This window comes from Canis lupus, chromosome 11 (genome assembly GCF_011100685.1).
Source record: "Canis lupus familiaris isolate Mischka breed German Shepherd chromosome 11, alternate assembly UU_Cfam_GSD_1.0, whole genome shotgun sequence".
In the NCBI taxonomy this organism is placed as follows: domain Eukaryota; kingdom Metazoa; phylum Chordata; class Mammalia; order Carnivora; family Canidae; genus Canis; species Canis lupus.
In genome coordinates this window covers 63,956,922-63,972,246 of record NC_049232.1, presented here as the reverse complement: position 1 = coordinate 63,972,246, position 15,325 = coordinate 63,956,922, and the positions used below count along the sequence as shown (strand labels likewise).

At 38.5% G+C, this 15,325-nt stretch overlaps 1 long non-coding RNA gene across 1 annotated transcript in view; it reads left to right on the top strand.

The window, feature by feature from the left end:
- LOC119873969 overlaps positions 1-14,882 on the top strand; it is a 45,087-nt gene extending 30,205 nt beyond the window's left edge. Inside the window, exons 2-3 of the long non-coding RNA XR_005367120.1 lie at positions 11,967-12,023; positions 14,825-14,882. This is a non-coding gene — a long non-coding RNA (uncharacterized LOC119873969). The remainder of the gene's footprint in view (positions 1-11,966; positions 12,024-14,824) is intronic.
- Positions 14,883-15,325: the final 443 nt, after the last annotated feature.

Sequence of the window (15,325 nt, the reverse complement as noted above, 5' to 3'; positions counted from 1 at the left end):
TTTACCATGCTGAGATTTGGGGAGAATTCAATTTGTTTGCTATTTGTAAATTAGAAAATTTTTCATTTGGGATACATTTGATGTTTCCTCCCAGTTAGATTCACGTAATTCATCTTCCACTGGGTGAGTGACTTTTAAAAGAGACTCTGTCACATATGTAGTCATCTAATGGGTCACCTGGTCCCAAACTGGTTGTCTTTGCGAGCCATGTGCCCCAAGTCTGGAGCCTGAGTTATGGATGGACTCAGCTCTGCTGTTGACTCATTGTGCCATCCTGGGCTACTTATCCTTCTGGGCCTCAGTTTCCCCATTTGTAAAAGGAAGAGATGGACTTAGATGACCTATCATAGCCCTCTGGATTAGACAATGTATGATTTTTTTTTTATGAACCCGTGATAACAGACGGTTGTGTTCAGAGGCAGTTAATGCCTTTATTAAATGTGAAAATAATAATAGAAACTCGCTTAGTTGCCTAGAACTTTGGAGAGCTTGGTCTGGATTTGCAAGCAAAGCTGAAACTTTAAACTAGAAAAGTCCATTGTATCTTGATTAGTGAGGGGGAAGATTATGTCTTGGCCTGGGCACAAAATGCTGCTTATCTCATGCAGATAAACTGACACATTAACACTGAGGTTCCAAGATGCTCACATATTTCAAAACATATACCTAGGATCTAAAGCCTTCCTTCTGGCTGATAACAAGATTCCTGTAATAACATGCATTTAGGGTATTTTCCAAATACCCAAAGGCACGCATGACTTTAAAGAACACATGTGTATTTCATTGCAGTAACCCACTTTTGTGCTTAATTAAATTCCATTTGGCAGAAGTGGCAATTTGAATTCAATACACTATTATCGCATCACATTACCAATACGCCTTTCAGGCTCCAACCCTGGACACCCCTGATACGGAGCACTCAGCAACAGAAAGAAGGAGTCTGTGAAGTTGCCAAAAGGCAGGCTGAGCATTCCCAAGGGCAGCCTCAAAGACCAAGAAGAGGAACATGAGAGCTCATAGGAGGCGCAGGCTCATGGTGCCTTGGAAGGCTGCTCAAGTACTCCTTGCCCCATTGGGGAGCTCTTTATTTAATACTAGTGAATGGCAAAAGACCCTTTCCAACATTTGTGCGTGGGCACTCAATTGGGCTCTCAGGCATCTGTGTTGGAAGCGATGTTCAGGCAGGGACACCGAGCTGTGGCAGGATAGAAAGCATTCCCGCGGAAGGCAGCCCTGGAGAAAAGGAAGCAACGGGGAGCCACTTAGGGAGGGGAGACCCTCTGTTCAAAATCTGACTTTTAAAAAAAAAAAAACCTGACTTTAATTCTTCTTACTAACATGACCTTGGGCAACTTACGTTGTCTCTTTGAGCCCCCTTAGTCTGCAAAATGGACTTTACAGTGTCTGCTCTTGCTGTGAAGATTAAATAAGATATACAAATGCAAGTTGCCTGCCCGGCACAGAATTGGCACTTAAAATGTACTTCTTTCTCCCCCCCACCCCTTTATTTTAAAGTAGGTAGGCAGGACGAGTCTTGCTACTTCTGTTTTGTAATGGGAGAAATGGAGGCCTGTAGAGTTTTAAGGTCATTCAACTGGTGAAGTCCTAGGAGGGATTTGAACTTGTGATTTTTCACTAGTCCATTCATGTTTTTCTCCCTTGCAGATCTGTCTGTTGGAAGATGCTTATACCACTGAGCTGGTTTCAAAAGGCTGGTTTTTTCATAAATGTAGTTTAAAAAATTAGAATAATTTTACATTTACAGAAAAGTCATGAAAATTGCAGAGTTTTATATACTCCTCATGCAGTTGGCCTGATGGATGACATCACTATGAATACTCATCGCAACTGAGAAACCAATTCTGTGTTACTATAAACTAAACTCTATGTTTATTTTGCTCTCGCTAGGTTTTCCCCGAATGTCCTCATTCTTTTCTAGATCCCATCCAGGATCCCACATTACGTTGAATTGTCATGACTCTTCTGCTTCCTCTGGTGTGTGATCATTTCTCAGACCTCCCTGTTTTTTCATGACCTTGACAGTTTCGAGGAGTCCTGGTTAGGTAGTATGTCCCTCATCTGTCTGATGTTTTCCTCATAGTTAAACTGGGATTTTGGGGAGGAAATGTTTTCTGCCCCCAGAAACATTTCTGTTATTCGTTCCTGTCACCCTCAACTGGGATCAATCTTGTGATTTTTATCTTAGCAAGCACAGAACGCAACTCTAAGGTAAGAGCCTGTGGCCTGTCCTGGACTACCTAGAGGATTCCCTCATATGCTACTTAATTACATCTTTGAGTTGACTTTCCTTTCGTTTTGCATATATTTCATCACCAGATTGCTCTGGCTGAAATCCTCTGTGATGGTTACCTTTCTTATTGAAATTCCACAAAGTGACTCAGATAAATTTGCTAAATTATTTACAGGGTTTAAACGTAAGTTCCATTTTTCCATTAGATTCTGGAATTCCCTTTTCTGTGCAGCTTTCCTTGGCCCTCCTGTTTGTTTCTTCTCTATATTTTAGACCTTTAACCTCTTTCTTATAGTGTGTATAGGGTCTACGCTAGGTTAAAGACTATATGCATATGATAACTACCTGGATAGGTTAGCACAGTTCATTTGACATGTCTTGTCCCCCAGAAGTACCAAAGCCCATCTCAGATGTTCTGTCAAACTTTGATCAGCATGTACATTTAATTTTATTTCAACTACAAGTATATACTGTTTCAGAAAACAGAGGAAAACCAAGCAGTATCAAAGCATGATTTTGTGTTGGTTGGAACACACATAGTGCTTTGCCTCATGAGTGTATGAGAGGACAATCAGAATGGTAAAAATTCTCAAAGGATACTGAAGAGCGATCAAGGAAAGGTATAATTTAATTCCAGCAGGGTGCCACCAAAGTTTGCCATCCAGATATATTTGTACATATAATCTACAAATGAATGTGGGTAATAGCTATCCTATTGAAGAGCAGGGAGGGGGTGGTTTGATGGTTGCTGTTTTTGTTTTTAAGGATTTATTTATTTATTTTAGAGAGAGAAAGAAATAGAGAAGGAGAGAGAGAGAGAGCTGAGCAAGGGGCAAGGCAGAGGGAAAGGGAAAGAAAGAAGCAGACTCCCTGCTGAGCAGAGAGCCCACCTTGGGTCTCTGGGCTTGGATCTCATGACCCTGAGATCAGGACCTGAGCTGAAACCAAGAGTCAGATATTTAACTAACCTAGGTGCCCCCTGAAGAGCAGGTTTCTTAAGGATAGACTTTGAATAACCCATCTTTGCATTCTTTTTTTTTTTTCATCTTTGTATTCCTTATGGCAGTTAGCCCAGTGCTTTGAACATAGTCAATGCCCATTTGATGGACATTTACGCCTACTCTTTTGCAGATACTGTGCTAATTACTGGCATGATAAGTAAATATAAGACATAGTCTCCTGCTTTGAAGAGCTCACAGTCCAATGGGGTAGATGGATAAGTAATCAGATAACTAGGTTTCAGTGGGACCTGGGTTCTAATGAAAGAAAGACATGACTAGCTTTACCTGGAAAGATCCTGATGTTTCCAGGGGATGGAACCTCTATACTGGGTCTTGAAGTGTGAGTAGGAGATCTTGAGAAAAGGCACAGGAGTAATCCTTGTGAAGTAACAGTCTGTCTTGTTGAAAATGAGTCATCAAGTATTGTGGAAAGGATCGTGTCAGATGGAGAACATCAGACTGGTAGGTTGGGGCCAGGTTTTACCATGTTGATGAGTCAGGTACTTCATCCTGTAACATTCAAGGTTTATAAGCAAGAGGGGGAGTGACATGATGAGATCTGTATTTTAGAGAGATTACTTTGAGATGATCCTTCGGAGGCAGAAAGGAAACAGAGACACTGGTCAAGAGATTCTTCCATCAGTCCACTCGAGAGATGCTGTGGGTGTGAATTCACCATTAACCAGCATTGGTTGCACCTACTTACTGTCTCGTTTGCTTGGTAAAACACCTAGCTCATGTTATGCATCATAAATACATCAAATTATATAGTTCTGAATGACAAATATAAGTGAGGACAATAGGGAAGTGTCTACTTGAGATGCAAAGCAGGGGAGAGCCCAGGAAATGAGGTAAACAGTGTGTGATGCCAGCCTCAGGAATCCAGAACGTGGCCCGCCAGAGCAGAACTGATGCCCATCAGAATTTCAACTTCATATTTGCATTTCCCCTTCCTTTGCTTCCCGATCCTCATTCCCCTTGTTGATGCTGCGGTCTGCAACATGCACAGACCCAAAGAGCTCACCTGAGGAATTATCTAATAACATCGTCATGCTTTTAGCCATCTACATTAACCTTATTTGACAAACTGTCAGGGTACAGAGACAAAGAGAGATCTTTATATTACAGGTTTAAATGTTAAGTCCTGTCATAAACTGTTGGGTTATACTTCACAGAAAGAAAAATACATTTGGTGAACAATGGAGTCAAGTTAAAACAAGAAAAAGATCATGTTCTGTTCTTTGGCAAATGTTTCTCTGCCAAGTATAGGAGTTCCACAGTTTTCAAGTCCACATCTAAGGCTAGAGGCTTAAAGGGCCAAGAGCTGAGTGCAGGGCCACCCTGGTAGACAAACAAAATTCATGGAGTTGGTGGCAGTCAGAAGGGGATGCGGTGGGTAATCACGTGGGTGGAACACGATTCAAAGAAGGCTTAGAATTAGCTCTCTTTGGAGTTGAACCCAGTATGACTGCTGGCTTCCAATCCTGTGTATGTGGCAGTGATAAGAAAAGCAAGAGGCATCAAAGCAGAACAGACTGGGGGGGGGGGAATGTGAGTTCAGGTTCAGCCTCCCAACCTAACCCCTGTGAGACCTGGACAAAGTCACTTCAGCCATCTGGGTGTTATTTTCTCCATCAGATGAGATGGAGATGGTTGGCTTAGATCATCTCTGAGTTCTCTTTCACTCTCACAAATCTTTTACTCCATGGTGTCTAATCTGCAAAACTTTACCAACAGCTTGTGTATAGAAGTGAGGGCTCGGTGTCCTTCTCTGTAAAACAGGAATAAGATGACCTACATCACAAACATGGTTTTAGGATGATGTTTCAAATGAGACTGGGAGTTAAAGTCATTGGCACTGAACTTAACAAATAGAAGATTCTCAGTAAATCCAAGTGTCCTTAATCAAGTCTCTCCCATCCATTAAAAATGTCTATTGACCATTTACTATGTGTAAGGCAGTGTTCTAGAAGCTGGATTTTTAATAGTGAATAACATAATTGAATTCACTGCCTCCATGGAGCTTTCAATCAACAGGCTAATGAACGCCCACCAGCATAGCATTTCTCCCCCTGCTTCCTCCTGGGCTCCCTCTTCCCCACCCCTCTTCACCCCACTTCCCCTCAGCTCCCGTTGCAACTCCTGGATGACTAGAACCTAACCCCAGGAATGATAGCTCAAAGGCTGGAGGATGGGTATTGTGAGACTGAATATTTTTACTCCATGGCTAGGGTTTAGGAAGGGGCGTGGAGAACTGAACACGAATGGTGACAAGAGTAGGAACAGAGATCATCAAAGTAGGTGGATACCAGTTCTGTGCTTCAGGATTCTCCGCATCTAAGAATGTTGACAACACTAAACTGGTTACTTCTTTAGATGAAACACCTGGAAAGTCATACACACAGAAGAGTATACAAATATACAAATAATAATAATTATAATAACAATAATAATAATAAATCTTATGACCCTATAATCAACCAACATTCACTCAACATCATCTGGGGCAGGCCAGGTAAGGCGTTGGCCTCCTAGAGATGAATAATATTTCATTTCTGCCCTTAAGGAGTTTGTGTTTTCCTCAGGGAGGCAGCCATGAATCTCAGCGTACTGTGCTCAATGCTTTTATAGATGTATAAATACAAGAAGCTGTCCGAAGTAGAGCAAAATATATTTTTTAAAGATTTTATTTATTTATTTATTTATTTGATTTTATTTATTTATTCATGAGAGACACACACAGAGAGAGAGAGAGAGAGAGAGGCAGAGACACAAGCTGAGGGAGAAGCAGGCTCCTTGCAAGGAGCCCGATGTGGGACTCGATCCCAGATCCCAGGATCACACCCTGGGCCAAAGGCAACCACTGAGCCACCCAGGCGTTCCTAGAGCAAAATATTTTTTATTTCATTGTTTTGACATTGCCATTTTAATCCTACTGAGGTAAAACAAAAAGTTCTTCTGCAGTTAAAGAATTTAAAAATATTACTTTTATTTTTACGTAATGAAATCACAGCTAAGTATTGCACATAGAGATGGTCAACATAAAGCAATATTGATAATAGCAAAGATACATGTATTTAAACTTATTGATTAAAAATTGATAAAAGATTAAATTACCTTAATGAGGTCATATCTTCAGAATATTCTGAATGTTAAAAAAAAAATGGTGAAATAACCTCAGCAACTGCAACAACAGCAACAGCAACAACAGATTGCAATGGCAGAAGGTATAATTTGTAAAATTTAATACAGGAGGAAAAAAACTGGATAAATTAAGAAATATCTCTATTGTGATGCATGTGGAAAAGACCCTGGGGAAAATGTGTCTAGTGTTGCTGTGCTGGAAGAATACTGATGAAGTAATTCAAAAGGTGGAGTGGTATGTCTCTCGAAAACACATTTTGGAGGACAATATATCAATGGCGAAGTCTACTAAAGGTGAACTTTGTGGATCAGAGAAGAGTGGAATAGGTGAATAACAGTTCCGGAGGGGCAGCCGAAAGTACCTAGCACATGCACTATCTCTCTAATAGGTCAATAAAAACTCTGCACTGTGCACACAATTTTATCCAATTCTTTTTTTAATTTTAATTCCAGTATAGTTACCATACAGTGTTACATTAGTTTCCGGTGTATAATATAGGGATTCAACAATTCTGTACATGACTCAGTGCTTGCTTATCATGGCAAGTGTCCTCTTAATACCCTTCACCTATTTCACCCACCCATCTCGACACCCACCTCCCCTCTGGGGACCATCAGTTTATTCTCTGTAGTTAAGTCTGTTTCTTGATTTGTCTCTCTTTTTCCTTCATTTGTTTTGTTTCTTAAATTCCACATTTATGAGTGAAGTCATATAGTATTTGTCTTTTGGTGACGGATTTACTTTGCTTAGAATTATACTCTCTAGATCCATCAGCATTGTTGTAAATGGCAAGATTTTGTTCTTTTTATGGCTGAATAATATTCCATTATATATATCTCATATCTCCTTTATGCATTCATCTATCGATGGATACTTGGGTTGCTTCCACAGTTTGGCTATTGAAAATAATGCTCCAATAAACAGAGGGGTGCATGCATCCTTTTGAATAAGTGTTTTTGTATTCTTAGGGTAAATACCCAGTAGAATGATTACTGGATCATGTGGTAAATCTATTTTTAATTTTTTAATTTAAATTTAATTTTTATTTTTAATTCTATCTTTAATTTTTCGAGGAACCTCTATACTGTCTTCCACAGTGGCTGCACCAGCTTGCATCCCCATCAATAGTGGACAATGGTTCCTTTTGCTCCACATCCTCGCCAATACTGGTTGTTTCTTGAGTTTTTTATTGTAGACATTCTGACAAGTGTGAGGTGGTATCTCATTGTGGTTTTGCTTTGCATTTCCCTGAGGATAAGTGATGTTGAACATCTTTTTATGTGTCTGTTGGCCATCTGTATGTCTTCAATGGGGAAATGTTTGTTCATGTCTTCTGCTTGTTTTTTTTAATTGGATTATTTGGGACATTTTTGGTGTTGAGTTGTATAAGTTCTTTATATATTTTGGATAGTAACCCTCTTGGATATGTCATTTACAAATATCTACTGCATTCAATAGGCTGTCTTTTCATTTTGTTGGTTATTTCCTTTGCTGAGCAGAAGTTTTTATTTTGATGTAGTCCTAATAATTTATTTTTGCTTGCTTTTGTTTCCCTTGCCTCAGGAGACATATATAATAGGAAGATGCTGCTATGAACAATGTCAGAGAAGCTACTGCTTGTTCTCTCCTCTAGAATTTTTATAGTTTTAGGTCTCACATTGAAGTTCTTAATCCATTTTGTTTATTTTTGTGTATGGTGTAAGAAAGTGGTCCAGTTTCATTGTTTTACATGTTGCTGTCCAGTTTCCCTCACATCATTTGTTGAAGAGACTGTTCAATTCACTTTTGTGGCCCCGAGAATAATGAATAGCACATTGCATACTCTGATTACTTGGTAAAGGCTTGCTGAGTGAATGAAGAATGAATAAACAAATGAGAATAGAAAGGATAATACAGCACTGACCCTCAAAGCGTCACTAATCCACCTTTCAACAATAATACCTCCTATCACTTTGTACTATAATGATCTATTTATATGGTTACTGCTCTCATTAGACAGTGACTTTCTGAAGGGCAGGGACAATGTTTTCCATGCATATGTTTATATCCAGGGCTTGTAACTTAGCAGGCATTCAGAGAATGTTTGCTAAATAAATGAATGACAAAATTTCGCATTAAGGATCAGGATTCTTAGTCTAAGAAAACTGAGTTGTTTTCTTCTTATTTCATCTTCATTATAATAGAAGTTTAGATGAAAGCCAGGGATATATGGTTTGGGGGCTTCTAACCCATGTGGAATCACAATCTGATTATGAAATATACTTTGCAAAGGGTAACACCTATACCATTTAGAGGAAAATATGCACTAAGATGATGTCTACTGAGGGCTCTCCCCAGAGCTGGATTTCACTCCACTATTTCCCTGGGGACCCCTGGCTCAGTTTGCTCTGTTCCTAGCACAGCTTTTGGCCTCAGCCTTGACAGCAGCTTGGAGGCAGATAGGAACATTATTTCATGAAGTAATTTAGATACGATTAGAAAAAAAAATCTCATCTTGGCACAAGCCCTGCAAGAGCTTGGGTTTAACCTGTTATTATGACATTGCAGGGACTAATAAGTAAGCTGCACACTGGAAAACTGCAGAAGCCCGGGAAGAAAGAACTCAAATTGCAATTTGCACACAAGCCACTCAACTGAAAATAAAAGGGCGCTCAAAGGAATAAAGCGTGCTAGTTAGTATTGAGTGCTCATTTCCGCATATAATCACAGAGAAAGCACTTGAAGAATCCCCTCGTTGCTCTAATTTCCAGAAAGGATAGGTACTTGGAACTCCACAGTGATAAAACCTGTAGCCAGGGATGATTGCAAGTGCTTGATGTTAGACCAGAGGTTTGAGTGTCTGGACCTGGTTGATTATTCCAAGGCCCTGTTAGAGCTCCCATGTCTGGTTAGGTCTCCAAGATCCACTTCACTCCCTGGCCCTGGAAGGATGTGGGGATGAGGTGGAGGTGGGCAGGGAGGCAATCTGCTGATCTGACCCTGGAAAAGCTAGAACTTCAGGAGATGGGAGATAGAGAATCCAGTTTTGTGGTATTATAGACATGCAGGTCATTCAACTTCTCTAAGCCTGGTTTCTTCATCTGTAAATGGCGATCGAATGAGGAAACAGATGTAGAGCATGTGGGGCACAGGGCCAGGCACCCTGCAGATGCCCCAAGGCTGTAGTTCTGGAGAGCTGAGGCTCAGAGGGGGCAGGTCACCAACTCCAGGTCTCGAACACACTCCTCAGTCTATGTTCTAATCCTATTCCAACATCATTTTTTATGCTTATTTTTAAATAACTTAGTGAGGTGAAATTCACGAAACATAGAATTACCATGTTAACAGAACAAATCAGTGGCTTTTAGTACATTCACAATGTTGTGCAACCACTACCTCTGTCTCGTTTCAAAACCTTTCCATCACTCCCAGGTAAAACCCTGTACCCATTAAGCAGTCTCTCCCATTCTCTTCTTTCCCTAGCCCCTGGCAATGTGAGTCTGCATTGTAGCAAAGGAGTTACCTCTTCTGGGCATTTCATGCAAATGTAGTTATTCATGATGGGACTTTGTGTGTCTGGCTTCTTTTACTTAGCATATCTTAGAGATATCTTTCAAAAAAAAAAATCTAGCCATCTATTTCTTTTTAATTTTTAAAATCGCATATAATAAATGCACTTATTCTAAGTATAAAGAGTTCTAACAAATGTAAGTACTTATGTAATCAAAATGTAGAACATTTCTTTCACCCCCAAATCTCTCTTTTTAAAATGAGTTTAAGTATTTTATATTTTTGATGCTATTGTAAATTTCTAATTGCTTGTCATCATTATATAGAAATATAATTATTCTTAAATATGAACCTGGTATCCTGCCACCATAGTAAATTTATTTCTTTGTTCTAGTAGTTTATATATATATATATATATATATAGAGAGAGAGAGAGAGAGAGAGAGAGAGAGAGAGAGAAAGTCCTAAAACTTCTCTAGATAAACAATCATGGCTTCTGTAAATAAAAGAAAATGTGGAATGCCTGGGTGGCTCAGCATTTGGGTGCCGGCCTTCGTCTCAGGTCGTGATCCCAGGATCCGGATCGAGTCCTGCATCGGGCTCCGTGCAAGGAGCCTGCTTCTCCTTCAGCCTATGTCTCTGCCTCTCTCTCTCAGTCTGTGTCTCAAGAAAGAAAGAAAAGAAAGAAAAGAAAGAAAGAAAGAAAGAAAGAAAGAAAGAAAGAAAGAAAGGTGACTTCTTTTTGTAATCCATAGAACTTTACTTCTTTTTCATGCCATATTGCTCTGGCTAGGACTATCAGCACATGAGACTGGAAGTATGAGCATGGACAGTCTGCCAAAATAAGTCTGGGAATGAAAACTAAGGTGTTTATCATGCTAGTGGCATAAGAGAAGCAAAAGGAAGCAGGAAAGGAGTGAGGTGGAGGGCAACAGAGTCAGAAATGCCTCCTGATGACTCTCATCAGCATAGACAGAAGACAAACTTGCAAAGACGTATCCTCAAGTCCCTACTCTTGTCTTTTTGGATCTACCCCAGACCAAGGCAGGACCTAGATAAGTGGATTCCTGCAAGGTTTTTTGAGCAGTTGTTAGGTACTTAGTCTCTGCCTCCCACACGTGTTGTTTCTAATTATAAAATCATCATGGCCACAATTTAGGAACATTTGCTGCCCAGGAATTGTGATTTATACCATGTGGTATGTGTTGCAGCTGAGAATCATAAACTGATTTACCAATGTGATAGAACCAAATCTACTCAAAGACTGGCAATTTTTACTGAGCTGGATGTCAGCCAGTTTTTTCACTCATAGGATTTTATTTTCCTCAGGCTTTAAGACATCCTCAAGAAGTTGAGAGTTTACCTGGACTTTTCGTGTAATTCATTTTTGTTCCTCATAGAGACACAAATAAGCAAATCCAATGATATTTATTTGTCTAGCTGAGGAACCTGAGGCTCAGAAAGACAAATGACTACCCAGGATCACACACAGAACAAGTAGCAGTGCTGGGACTGGAACCTAAGTCCACTCTCCAAACCTAGATATTTTCTTCAACCTGCTGTTGCTTCAGAGATGATGCAGAGACCCAGGCCCTACATCCAGCTTCACAAAACACTGGGAGTTGGGGATTGTATAGTGTCCCCCCCCAAAAATAGGGGGACTGTTACTCTAATGTGGGATGTGTTGATATCACACAACATAAACCATACTTTTCAACTGACTATTACGAATGGGTAAGATTTAGTCAAATTTTCACCCCAGCAAAAGAGAAGCTAGAAGGTGTTTATGAATTTTTCTGCTTTGACTATTTCTAAACTATCAAAGAAGAAATTAGGGAAGTATCAAGTCAGAAGAGATAAGACTTGAAGTAATTGGTGATATGAAAAGTGACTTTGAGAAAAGGAATGGCTGATTGGGTGATAGGAGTCTGATTATGTCTTCATATACTGAAGTTCTAAGGCATCTTTTGAGGGATGGAAATTATACTTAATAGTCAGCATATGAAATCATGTGCAGTTACTCAAGTACAACTGCTTTTCTGACCTTACCATTTTTTTCATGTTTTTTTCTCTCTTCCAGGAATTCCTTTTCTGCTATTAACCAGTGATAAACTCCTACTCATCCATCAAGACCAAGGTAAGATCATATGCTCAGGGAAGCTCTCAGGGGGCCTCAGAGAGTTCTCTGCTCTTCTGCTCTATAAGCCTTCCCTCTATCTTGTCCATATTCCTAAGAACTGAAGTACAATAATATCCAAGTGTATTTAAACTATTTGTACGTATCAACCACTTAACTCTATAGTTCTTGAGGCAGGAGACTGTGTCTTCTTATTCACTTCTTTACCCCAGGACCTATATAAATGCTAGCACAGAGTAGACCGTCAAAGGCTTTTGCAACAAACAAACAGTGAAAAAAACTTACAAAGCTGAAAAGTTCTTTTATTAAGCATACCTTATATAGCTCAGGAAAAACTCATACGTGTTTGCATCTTGTCTCTAGATCTCCTAAAAGAAATAAATGTCAGCATTTAGTGAGGTTTCTCTGCTTACAGTCATGCTGTGGGAAGAGAACATTGCCACTGCTTGTAGAATTTATTGACATCCAAGATTACATGTTGCTTTTGGAATGCACACCATGAGGTAGAAAAAGAATAGCTAGGAAAATGTGAAAATGTGAACATGTTGGTAAAAAAAAATATTTAACCTCTAAAATTATATTTTTATATATTTTTATTCAAATTAACTATCATAAATCACATACCTAAGTTACACATTCATCTAGATGACAACTTAGATCCAGATATAAAACTTGACTCTAACACCTGTTTCCTCTGAGCTCCTAAGCTTTTTTGAGCCTTGTTTGTTAAATGGAGGCAATGTATATTTTTGGAAAATGTAAATTATTTGTCATTAAAATGTTTTGATGTAAAGAGGCTAATTACCACTAAATCAATCCATAAATTCAACTCAATTCCAGTTGAAATTCCAATTGAATTATTTTCAAGTTCATCTAGAAAAATATCAGGGTAGAGTGAGTCAAGAACACTTTGGAAAAGACAAATGATGGCATACCTACTGCAGATATATGAAAGCATGTTTACAAAGGTAGAATAATTTTTGTATACAATGGAATATTCCCCAGCCATTAGAAATGACAAATACCCACTATTTGCTTCGATGTGGAGGGACCTGGAGGGTATTGTGCTGACTGAAATAAGTCAATCGGAAAAGGACAAACATTATATGGTCTCATTCATTTGGGGGATATAAAAATTAGTGAAAGGGAATAAAGGGAAAGGAGAGAAAATGAGTGAAAATATCAGTGAGGGTGACAAAACATGAGAGACACCTAACTCTGGGAAATGAACAAGGGGTAGTGGAAAGGGAGGTGGGCGGGGGGTTGGGGTGACTGGGTGATGGGCACTGAAGGGGGGATGTTACCTTGGTATCTCTACCACTCGGTGGGATGAGCACTGGGTGTTATGTTGTATGTTGACAAATTGAACTCCAATAATAAACAAACAAACAAACAAACAAATAAATAAATAAAAAACGAAGGTAGAATAATTTAAAAAGTGTTGGTACAAGGATAGGGTCAGACAGACTAAAAAAGAGATTTTAGTAAGAGAAAAATGAGATTTCAAATTAGGAATAAGAGCAGATTATTTAGTAAATGGATTAGCACAATTGGCTAGTCATTTGGGCAAATGGTAACTAGTACTATGTGTTGGGGATAGCTCTTCATATTTTATATCAATTAACATTTTAAATTTTCACAGGAATTCCACAAGTAGATACTATTATTCTCACCATTTTACAGAGGAGATGATTGAGACACAGACAAGCTAAGTAATTCATCTAAGATCATACAAAGAGTCTGGAGTAGAGCTGGAATTCAAACCCAGACAGTCTAGACTCTGGGTTCATGCTATGAACTATTATGTTTTACTGTCTCACATGTGGCCTCATGCCTTGTACCCAGATACATTTCAAATGGTTTGAAGTTTAAAAAGTACACTTAAAACCAAAATATGAAAAAAATCTTTCTATAATTTTGGGATGTGTAAGGCCTTTTTAAATGACATTAAAATCATAAATTATAAAAAAAAAACAAGGATAGGTTTGACTATATAAATCTTAAAAATATTTTAGCAAAACCAAACCACACCAGCAAAACTACAAAATATTAAAAATTAACTAAATCAACCAGACAACAGAAAAAATCCACAGAAAATTAACACCATCATATGACAAACTGGAACATATGTAAGCAATGCGGTCAAGTATTAATAGATCCATGAATACAGAAAGAGTTCAATGGAAGATTGATGAACTAACTCCTGGCACATCCATGCACTAGGGAAAATCACTGTTTTTAAAGACAACAGTGTAGACTGTCATTTATTGGAGTGGAAATATGTCTGTGATACATTAGTTAATGAATAGAAAATTATAAACTGACACTGTGACTATTTTGTGGGGAGAAAAAAGTATGTGGTTGCTTGCGTGTGTGTTAGTGTATGTGTATATAGGAAAAAGCATGAAGTGGTTAAATAAAAAATATCTCTGGGTGGTGTGCTTATAGATTATTTTACCTTCTCTTTTCTTTTTTGTTTTTAACTTTTATTGATTGTCAGAATCCCTTACAATATACATGTATTTCTTCAATTCTGAAGCGAACTACAATTTGAATTACCCTTTTCCATAAAATTAGAAAGGGAATATTCCAAGAACATAATAAATTTACGTATTCCTAGATCACAGTGGTTTCTATGATGTTTTGGTGGAAACCGTATGGTTTAGAGAAACTAGCTTGTAGTAGAAAGCCAGTGAGACCGTGTAAGTTACTAATTTCTACATTTAAATTGCAGTGTCCTCTGACAACATGACCCATATAATTTCTACTTTTGGGAATTTTTCTTGGCTTTATTTTTGCAGCTGAATATATGATCTGTATATGCAAACGTTCCATAGGGTCTTGGAATGAAGGAATATTCTGTTTCTTCTCCTGAATTCACTATGTATGTATTCACTTATTAACTTTATTACTCATATTTATTGCCTATATCCCTGGTTGGTTTTTATCTACTTGAATGGCTGAGGCTGGGGTGGTATTTTAGTCTCCGATAGTTGTGTTTCTGGACATTTTGCCTAGTATTTCTAATATATATGCATTTTTATTCTTGAAATCTCTGTGTACTGTGTTTTTTGTCAATATGCAGGCATATTCCCTGTCCTATTTAAGGCCACTTGCTGAATATTCTCTTTTGTCTGAAATTTGTATTGTGAGTCCTAATTCTTTTTTGTTTGGACTTGCTAAAACATAAATATGCTTTTCCCTGTCTTTGTGTGTTTAATCTTTTAAAATAATTTAATACTTTGGGGTTAGAGGTGTCTCTTCCTGTTAGGTTTTGATTTCTAACCATTTCTATTTATTGT